This window comes from Passer montanus, unplaced genomic scaffold, assembly GCF_014805655.1.
Source record: "Passer montanus isolate IOZ18808 unplaced genomic scaffold, ASM1480565v1 scaffold2, whole genome shotgun sequence".
Lineage (NCBI taxonomy): Eukaryota > Metazoa > Chordata > Aves > Passeriformes > Passeridae > Passer > Passer montanus.
In genome coordinates, this window is record NW_024366591.1 from 4,273,864 (window position 1) to 4,284,772 (window position 10,909).

General features: G+C 43.1%; 1 long non-coding RNA gene across 2 annotated transcripts; it reads left to right on the forward strand.

Moving 5' to 3' along the window:
• Positions 1 to 1,636: 1,636 nt before the first annotated feature.
• Positions 1,637 to 10,448, forward strand: LOC120501465. Of its 2 annotated transcripts, none has more exons than XR_005627300.1 (4): positions 1,637 to 1,740; positions 3,347 to 3,411; positions 3,675 to 3,784; positions 10,318 to 10,448. It is a non-coding gene; the product is annotated as an uncharacterized LOC120501465 (long non-coding RNA). The 2 variants fall into 2 exon arrangements; XR_005627301.1 differs by lacking the exon at positions 10,318 to 10,448 and adding an exon at positions 5,495 to 5,711.
• The last annotated feature ends 461 nt before the right edge of the window (positions 10,449 to 10,909 follow it).

Consider the following 10,909-nt stretch of genomic DNA (forward strand, 5'->3'; position numbering starts at 1 on the left):
CTTGTGAAGAGGAAGCAAGATGATGCTTTGTTGTTTTTTTCACGACTGGTCTCCAGAGGAGAAATTCCCAATTTCATCTGCAGTGCTCTGCAACACAATTCCCTCCTGACACCCTCCTCCAGCCTCTCTTTACTGTAAATTGCAAGGACTTCATTGAGCTGGAAGCCTCCCCTGGCTCTGTACATGTAGCAGACAGCAGTGATTTCACACAGCTCCCTCCTGACCTGACTGTGGCTCTGGAGAATTTGAATGGTTGAATGGGAATGGTTGTGGAGACTTTAAATGGGCTGGAGACCTGTGGAGGATGGGTGCATTTGCCAAAACTGCCCCAAGCAAGGAAGTCAGATGTGCAAGGGAGACCAACAGCAGCATCAGTGTCAGCACTACTGAGTCATCTCCCTGTTGGAACCAAACACAATAGTGACACTGCCCAGCCAATGCCTTCCCTGAAAAGAAATAATTTATTTTTTCACCCTCTGTGAGATGAAGGTCTTCCTTTCTTTAAGCTCATGAAACCACCCTCTGTTTTCTGAGTTCAGTTGCATTTAAGCAGCTTGTGAGTGTGTTATATGGCGGATGAGTTCCTTGGTATTTATGCAATGGGAAAAAATTCAGATGAGTAAACTCATGTTTTATGACTCAGCAGACATCATCTCAGTTTCTGGCTCTCACATGATCTCTTTCTACAACCTTGGGCAAGCTCCTTAATCACTTGCTGTGCCATCCCTACACAACTTCTCTTATCAGTGTCTCTTCTATCCATCACCTCTGTATTGCAAATGTTATCCTACATATTTGTGTAGCACTTACCAGCAAAGAAACTTTGCTCCTGATAATCCCAAGGCATCAATGGAATTAAGAGTAATATCTGAGTAATCAACCACAGCATTTCCTCATCCTTTAACATGTCCTCTGGATGCCTTCCAAAAATTGCCAAATTAGAAACTAGAGCACTAATAAGAATGTATCTCCTGTCATGTATTTTGGCTAAAGGCTCCAGAAATAAGGAACTTTCAATGCTGAAAGACTCAGCACAGATGCTGTGCCGGCAGGGAACAAGGATGCAAAGGGAGAATTGGAGCCATGAGCTGCCTGGCAGCTACTGCAAAGAGTGAAGCTCTATTTATTCACTGTAACATTCTCTGTCTCATCTTCTTCCTGCCAGAGAGTTGTGCATAGGTGACAGAAGCTAGAAAATACACTTTGTTTCCTCCCCATATGCTTAGAGTTATCAGGAGATACTTTTCCCAGGGGTCTGCCTCCTATAAGACCTTTCCAGGCACAGATCAAGGAAAGGGAAAGTGAAATACTCCCTAAAGAGCTGCCTTTGGAGATATAGCAACATATGAGATACCATGAGGTACCACTGTACCTCTATCACCTGTAGGCAGAGTGTCACATAACTAAAAATTAGTTCCTAAGTTCAGGAAAAGCTGACAGCAGCCATAGTAGTGGGTTTGAAAAATAAATAAATGCCAAAGACAGGACTAAATGAGATAACACCTTCTTCTCAATCAGTTTCAGGTGGGCACAGTTCTGCCACTAAGAGGCAGCTGGGTAGGACTGGTCTGTTTTGGCAGTACCCAAGGGCTATATAAGCATTTGTGTGGCAGTAGCTCCCTATTTGATCTGCTCTCCCAAGCAGCATTGCTGTACCAAGAGCCGGTGGATTCCTCAGCACTGCAACATTTCCTGCAGCGTGAGGGAGCTCCCTCAATGTCCCCATGGCAAGCTGCTAAGGTGAGTGGTGGGATAACTCTGCCCAGGGGGTAGCCCAGGGTTAGGAGACAAGAAGATAGCACAGGCTTTCCAGATCCCTGCTCCAGTTGGATAGGGGTTTCTGTGGTCTGTTATGAAGTGCTGGATGTTTACATTTTGCTTTTCCTGTCGGAAGAAATAGATCTGGCAAACAGCCAGCAAGCTATTTCTGGAAAACTATTTTCCTGGTAATTAAAAGCACCTGAGCAGACTTTCCTTGTCCAAACAGCGCTGTCTGGCCGGGCCAGGCTTTTAGGGTCAGTGTTTCAGGCACTGAACAGCTTTAACAGTGGCAGGAACTTAAGAGTTCGAGGTGTTCCTTCTTCACCTCATGCATCTTGAATGTTGATTTGCAACCCAAGTTAAAGATGACAAAGGACTGAATGAAAGTCTGTGACCGCTAAAGTGTCAAAAGCTCCTCAAACCCCAGACTTTCCTTCTGGCTCAGCCAGGTGTTCAAAGATCACGAGAAGAACTTATCATGTGTTTTTTGCCTCACCCCTCCCACCTTCTAGGTTATGATCCTTTAGGGAGCTTTTGGGTCATGATTCAGGATCCAACCATATTTCATTTAAAATAAAATCTTTTAGTATTTCCCGCTTGTGACGCAAATGCAAGAGCTTCCGCAAAGAAAAAAAACCACTGTCATGAAGCTGGCAGTCACACTGTTAAAGGTGGTGCTGCTGTAGGCAAAGTGAAATTAAATCAGAGAAATTGAGATTATTTATAGTTGTCTGGCAGCAAGATCAGACTTTGCACTGCATTTTGGCTGCTGCTACTTCTTTACTAGCTTTACTAGTCAATGGGTGTCCCTTAGAGAATGCATTGTGGCTACCTACTGATGTCTGGGGAGGGCAGGGGACCAGCAGGACCTCCTGAGAGCAAGATTATCTGTTGGCTAACAGCTGTGTTCCAGCTTCTTATGGCAGAGCTTAGGTGAGGCAGTAAAGCTCACATGGCCAGAGCAAGTGCTGCAGCTAGTGGGATACCAAGAGGGAACATGGCCCACATTTGTGGATAAATGAGTTATAGAAGTAACAGGACATGGATGATAGGCTTCTGTGACCAGGGAACGAGGGCTGAGGCACAAGGGGAGGCAAATTAGGGAATCTTCTTGGCAGCAACCCTGTAGAAAGGAATAGCACCACCACTGACTGCTAAATAAATTCCTCACATCTTCTGTTTCTCTGCTAAAGCTCTTGTTTTTCTTTTGCCTATGCCTGTCTTAACTTCCTCCTCAGCCTATGCTTTTATCCAGCACCAAGCTCCAGTGACACACATCTGAAAGGTCAGTTAATATATGAAAGGGAAGGAGTTACTCCATCAAATCTTTAATCCTCTAAACAAAAATCTAAGTTATTTCTCTTATCTATAAGGCTTGTTTAGAAAATCAAAACTTCTAATGAGCATGCAGACAACAATCAAGATTAATCTTTCTGTATCTTTAGACCAGGGCAAGTTAAAACTTGAGGACCTCTTGAGCAGAGGAGAACAGCAAATAAAATTTTGATAGTTAATCAGAATCTCTTGGCTACTCAGGTCAACATATTAACGGTTTTAACTTTAATTTTGAATCATCTGTCTTCAGAAAAAGACTTGCTGCATCGTGGAGATACATACCCCTTGTAGAATCAGAACTGGCTTATAAACTAGGTAAGATTGATGCTGCAACAAATAATTTAAATTGGGTTGTAGTTATCTCACCAAGCCATATATTAATAGTAAAAGCAAGATCAAGTTCTGGTGAAGAAAAAGTATGCTTTCTGGAAGAGAAACTTAATCAGTTTTATTCCCCAGATTAATTAAGTATGCTGGATATAGGAAATGAATTAATTTTGAAAATGCCCCATTATAATTCCTTCTGATAACCACTAAGAAGCATAAGCACATCTTCCATTATCTCTTGCTTTCCTCAGCTACAGGAATTAGAAATCATTCAGAAGGACACAGTGCTTTGAAACTACAAGACACCCACCTGCCTGGGAGCCAGGCGAGGCTGGTCACATCGCTGTGTTAGACAGGCCTGGTGAGTATTCCCACGACAATGGTTTTTTTCCCCTCTATCTGTCATTGAGTGTCACTCTTAGAGTGCGTTAGCACAAAGAAGCCAGTAACTGAGAGTGAAGAGCTTAGTCCTGGCAGAAAGCCTCAGCACTGTCTGCTCTGTCAAAGATGACAGCGTAGTCTGACAGAAAAGCCATGCAACGTGCTTATGGCCTCTCCTGCAGTGCTTGCTGCTACACACTGAGTCCTGCCTCTGCTTAGTGCAGTAGCAGCAATGCTCCTTCAACAAGAAAAACCCCTAGTTTCAATGTTTCCTTGCTTTTTTTTTTTTATTTCTGATCAGCTGCTTCAAATCTTTATTTCCTTGCTTTGGTATCACATGGAGGTATGTGTTCCAGGGAGAAATAAGGCAGTAGTTTTCTGCCATGCCCTTGAGATCTGTTTTCCCCCCACCCTCTATTTTCATTCTCCCATTTGTTATTTCTCACAAAAAGAAGCTTTGCAGTGACACAGTTAATTTGAGCAAGTCTACTGCTGTAGAAGCACATATAGTATTTACCTGGAGTTATGTGCTTAATCTCTTAACTAGCAACAGAGGTGACAGGTACAGCTCCTTAGTCAAGCCCTTATGGGGACTAAAAGATTGCAAAACCACATCACCTCTGTCAGAGAACGTAGTCCATGGAGTCACTGCCCCTCTGCAAGGTGTGCTTTGGAGTTATTCTGCTCTGCAGCAATGAGTAAAGTATAGAAAGTGACAAATGATTCCTTGTTTTCATAAGCCTCTAAAGCTGTTATAACAGCTTATATCTGTATCGATGCACTCTGGAAAGTTCAGGATCTTTCAGAAAAAGGAAGTTTTCCCTTTTAAAAGGACAGATTATTCACCCAACATTTAAGCTCTCAGCTGAAAATTAATTTGGATTGTTGCTGGTGAGTGCCCACTGAAGCAGATTGAATCTAATCCAACAGTTTTTAGAAGGATCTTTACCTTCCTTGGTGACTGTTAGTTGTGGATGTGACTTCCTTGCCCTTTGGACTCTTGTTTTCCTGGAGAACAGAAGTGCTGTTCAGAACAGCCTGTTACACTGAGGAATGACAGGTGGAAGCATTGCACACACAAACTAATAATCCTAAAAGCAGTGCGTTGGTGCATCATGCTTATGCAAGAAGAACACAGGGAAATGGAATTATTTAATTCATTATTTGATGTATATTTTATTTCACTTACTAGAGTTTAGTGAACATTTGTTTGAAAGCTTTTCCCATTACCATCAGAAGGCTGTACAGCACTGACTGGGTTGAAGTGCTAGAAGGAAAGGAGTTAGTTTTAAAAACAGATGTTTTAAAAAATGTTACCAAAACCTAGAACCTGGGATTTTTGAAAAGGATGTATCAAGCTAGGCACTTGGCTCTCAATGAGAGTTGAAAGGCCAGCACAAGGATCTGGCCAGCTAAGCCTCAGCATGTCTTAAAGGATGTTCAGGACTGTGGTGCCACAGTAAATAGCAGGCTGTTGCCAAAACACCATTTCCAGTCAGACAGGACAAGTAAACCAACAAAGATCAGAGCACATCACCAGGCATTAGAATTGCAAGTGCAAGGATGCAAATTCAGAGCCAGGGAGTTCAACCATGCTAGCTAGGATGTGAACTGATAATTTTTGATGTCAGATTTTGTTTTCCTCCCAGGAAAATATCTTCCTAACCTTCTTGCCATCTTGCTGTTTAAGCTAAGGGTTGCTGCCAAGCTGCTTGAAACTATCCCAATTCAACTACAGCGATTTGAGCACAGTAAATAGGACCTGATATCCACCAAGAGAAGCCTTAACATATCTTCCTGATGTACAGTGATGGATACAAGCACTTCAGGGATGCAGTCTCACCTCTTCCTTTTTGCCTCTTTGCTTCCTGTCATTTTTTGCATACCTTTGTAAAAAGGAGATGTTTACCTTAAAACAGGCATTTGTGCAGAAAATACTGGTTTTGTGTAAAACAGGCCAGTTGCATTCCAGCCAGTAGTTTTATTGCTCAGAAAACTGCTTCTCCCACTTTTATGATATTGCCAAATGTACATTGCCATGAAAATAGTTCATGCTTCAGTACCATCTGTTGAACAAGCACAAGATGATGTGCCTATATTTTAGGGGCAATCTCTGCAATGGACCCAAAGTTAAATGGCCCTGAAGATGCTAATTGCTCTCCTAGGATGTCCATAAGCAGCCAGTTCCTGATGTAGTTGACATGCATCACATTTGGAAGACACCTGCATTTCTGCATCATTTCTCCATGTTATGGGGAGAAGGGGAGTAGGGGTAGGGTTTTGCTAATAAGCAGAACATTATAAATGCCCAGCATTCAAACTGTGCTCCACCCTCCCACCACAATTTGTAATGTCAGAAGAAAGGGAAAAGGAGGCTGACCCATTTTGTCACAGAATTTCAGTAGATTTAATTTTTAACCTTTTAAATTTTTCCTTCTTTAATGGATATCTGTCACATTGGGATTTCAGCAGTCATCTATGACTCTGGAATGACAATCCTCTGATGTGGAAACCTTGGTCCTGTTTAAGCAATGATATTCTTGCAAGTGGTGTCACAACCATGTTTTTTCTGACAAGTTTCTTAAAGTTTCAGTGCTTAAAGATGGCAGGGTGTGTTGTGGGAGATCATGGCAGATGGGGCTTCTGGACAACATAAGGTATCCAGCCACTCCCTTTTCTAATGCCCTTGACAGAGGTTGCCTGTCATGCACACACCTGCTGGTTTCTAGGAGGCAGGTGATTTCACTCATTATCAAGGGCAGACTCAGCTGTTGTAATGTTTTGTAGCACCAAGTTTAGCTTGGTGTTATTTCATTTGGATTATATGGTGTCATTTATGGGACTTAAATAGTAATTGAAAGTGATTCTGCTGGAACTTTATATGCTGAGAAAAAATTATGCCTTTCTTTCGTGAGCTTGGAGACAAGGACAAAAAAAACCTGGCAGATGGAGAAGGGAAAATGTTTCTGCCAGCTTCTGGTATTTCCCAGAATCCTGCCAGTCACTGCTTCCTGGCTCTCCATGCTACCTCAGAGCTCTAGCTCCTGTATGGGGCAGCTGAGCTATGGTTGTGGCCTTTGGTAATATGGCAGGTAATATTGAGCAGGGCTTTCCTCTTGCCTGTTCTGCAAATCTGAGTAAAACTCTAAGTGTATTTATTGTGCTAGAGCCCTTTGCAACCCATGACATTACTCCTGGCTGAAACCAAGTGGTTGCATGGGACCTTGCATTGGTGAGACAGGCTATAGGACCACAACTTCCTTCCTAGTAGAACAGAGTCCATTCATTCCCGTGTAGCAGATCACCTGTTTAAAAGGCTGGTGTCTGTTTGAACTCCAATCACTTACAAAGAGATTCTGTTATGCTAGAAGTAGCTCAAGAGCTGTATAATCATGCATCTGCTGTGTGGGAAGGGACCCACACGGATCGCAAGAAATCCAGCTCCTGGCCCTGAGCAGAACTCCCAAAATCACACCATGTGCATTGTCCAAATTTTGTCAGGCTTGCTGCTCCATGGGGAACCTGTTCCAGGTGAAGACCCTTTTCCTGATATCCAACCTAAACGCACCCTGACTCAACTTCAGGCCATTCCCTTGGGTCCTGTCACTGTCACCACTGAGATCAGAGTCTGCCCCTCCTCTTCCCCTCAGTAGGAATCTGTAACTGCAATGAGGTCTCCCTCAGTCTCCTCCAGGCTGAACAGACCAAGTGACCTCAGCTGCTCCTCATCCAGCTTCACCTCCAGGCCCTCTGCCACCTTCATAGCCCTTCTTTAGATGCTTTCTAATACCTCTCTATCTTTGTTATACTCCAGCACCCAAAACTGCACACAGCCACACCAGTGCAGAACAGGACAATCACCTCACTTAACCTCACCTCCCCTGACAGGCTGCTGATGCTGAGCCTGAGGCATCCCAGGACACGACTGGCCCTCGTGGCTGCCAGGGCAGCTGACTCAATGCTTTGGAGTGTGCTAGTCTGTGTGGTTTTAATGCATATTTTCCCTTCAATTACTATGTGAAATATATCCTCCCACTCACCTGCCTTCCCACACAAAGGAAGCTGGCCACTGAGTGAACTTAAGAGACTGAAGGCATTACCCACTTCCAAAAGTCATTTTCAGCTATGGCACTTTAAAGACCTCTTGGAAGTTTGTAAGGAAAAAAAAAAAAAGAAAATTCAGCTTCTCTTTGCTGGCCCCCACAGCAAAAAAAAAAATCTTCTCCCCCTCAGTCAAAATAAAACCACCCCAAACCTGGACTGACCAGAAGTCAGGTTAACTTCCCTCTCTCTTGTAAGAAGTGACAGGTTTTCTTTGAATGTCCTGTTTTACCCTCCATTTGACAGATGTCTCTGCTAGCAGCTCAATGCACCTTTAATTTCTTGTAATGAAAAAAATAAAAAGGTACTGTTTAGGAGGTAAAATACCACCCAGCAGTCTCCAGCCAGTACCCCCTGCAGCTACAGGCTGTGGAGGGCTTGCAGCAGCAGAAACCAGGTTAGAGCCACATCCAACATTTGAAACATTCCTGCATGATGGTAGGACTATCTGAGTCTGAACATGAAATACTTCTTGAGTGCTTCAATCCTGACCTTGACAGAGGCAGAAGTTTAAAAATTGATACCAGGTGAGGCATTTGGCAACTCACTGTTTTTTTCACCAAAGCTGCTGCTGAGGTTAGTGTAGAATTCCTCTGTTGTAGTGTTAAAGGCACTTGTAGATCTGCTTGAGAGTTGTTCCCAAAAGACTCATCTCTGGGTTTGATGGTACATGGAAGCCTGGAGGACTCTTTGAAAGTCTGAGGTGCTGTAAGTAAGAGCCAGACCAATGTCAGCCAGAAAGAGCACTTTGGGCTCCCATATCTCCAGGGCTGTGGACAGGACAGAAGTTAATTTGGAATTCTGTGTGGGTCACAGATGTCCCATAATGTCTGAATTTGAGGACTTGCAAGGGAAAGCAAAGCCAGAGCAGATCTCAGACCTTAGTCCGATATCACAGCAGAGAGCCTCCCTCCTTTGTGAATGACAATAGTAACACAACCTGTTACATGTTACCTGTCTCACTGAGGCAGCAGGCCACATGCTAATACATTTGTTTCTTTGTATGGTGTATCCTTATGCTTTGCACTGTTTTGGCTGTAAACAGTAGTCAAGGAATGCTCTACTTGCCCAGTCAGTGATGAATCCACCCAACCCAGTAGCCTGTCTCCAGCAGTGGCATTAGGAGATTCTGTTCAGGAAGAGAAACAAACCCTACTGCTCTCTGAGGACCATTCCCAGCATCCAAACATTACAGACTCATCTCTGCCTTCTCCCTGTTTACTGTCCATGAATGTGTCCGTGAAGTTTTGGAACTGCTCATACTGTTTGCCTTTAAAACCTGCTGTGACTACATATTTCACATGCAGTCACACGTGCCATGTACAAAAGCACTGTATTATGACTGTTAAATTGGATTTAGTGAACAAGTTTTTCATTCATCTTATTTCCAGGAAGCTTTCTCCTCTCCTAACTGAAAACTCTCAGTTTTTTAAGGGTCCCTTGATAAGACAGCTGCACAATCACCCACATTTCTTTACCTGCCCTTCTCGGTACCTTCCCTCAGTCCATTCTGTCCCTCTTGCAGTCCTGAGAGCAGTGAAAAGCCTCAGTCAGGATGTGGGTGCTCCTGGGTTTTACACATTGGCAAAACCAGGCTCTCTGCATTGTTCTCAATTCCCTTCCTGATGATGCTCAACAATTGGGTACTTCTTCTGGCTGATACTGCACATTGAGCTGTTGAATGAAACTGGGAATAACTAATGAGAATACACTATTGTCATCAAGGCTGGCTGTGATATGCAGTTAAATATGGCCATTCTGACTTTTTTTTTCTTTTTTAAACTCTATTCTATTGGCAGTCTCAGTGAAAGACAAATATTACCAGACAGGGTAACTGCTCCAAATTGGACAACTTTGGATCACTACATTTTTGCAGTCTTGCAATTCTGCCCAGAGAATTAGTAGTATTCCTTATGGTGTAAACTGGAGCACCCATAAGTAATATGTACATTCTTCCTGGACTTGTGTGCAGGGGCCCAATGTGACTTAAACTAAGGCCTCTTTTGAAAACTTGATCATAAGGATGTGGAATAACTTCTTTCTGACACTTCCATTTGAAGAGGCTTTATGACTCAGATGCACAAATTAACTTTTAGTGAGTTAAAAAGTAGAAGCTTTAGCCCAGAAGCAACACCTACCCAGTTTCATAAGCCTGTCATGCATATAGCTTTAATAAGAGCCTGTCAAATAAACAAAACTCACCTATAGAAACAATTAGGCAGTAGCAGTAGTAATTCAGGAAATTTCCAGCAGGTTAGTAACAAGCTGTGAAGAGCCTGTGGCCTGAAAGGCAACCTTGAGCCTCTAATTCCTGGGAAATTGTTTGTGTTGTGATGGTTATTGCTGCTGACCAACTAGCACCTGGAAGAGCTTTAAAAAATTTGGTTTTTAATTTCTCTTTTCCATTTTCAGCATGTGAAGGCAGTTCTGGCATGAGTCACGGCTCTTTGAGGTCCATCTCTTCCTGAGGTGTGCATGGGCAGCAGAGAAGCAGAGAGTGCTATGAAGGGCAGAAGCATTGATGGAAGGAAGCAACTAGGTACACGTGTGATTCTTTCTCCATGGAGCTCTCAAAATCTAATCAGAAAAGCTTTTTTAGTACCCTCCTCCCAGAATCCTAAGCAGTCTAGAGGACACAAATATTTCATTAGAATCTGTACATAAAAAAAAAAGTATGATTGCTACCTGTGGTTTGTTTGTTGTGGTTTTTTTTCTCCAATGAATTAAACAGAAATTGCATTTCTGTTCTGTTTTATGCTACAAAATAACTACACTTTTTAGTGCCTGATGTTTCTTGACACTTTTCCCCCCTTTTCTTGTGGCCACCTTCAGCATATCTGAGTCTTTTCAAATGTTTATGAATCTTCATAGTTCACTCCTCTGTCCTACAGACAGAGTCCCTGGTAGTTGGAGGGTAGGTACTTCCCAACACCCCAGAAATGTCTCTGGAAAGGAGCCAGTTCTTTCTTTGAGGTCTGGTAAGAGTCAGTCAGAGAGACACCCT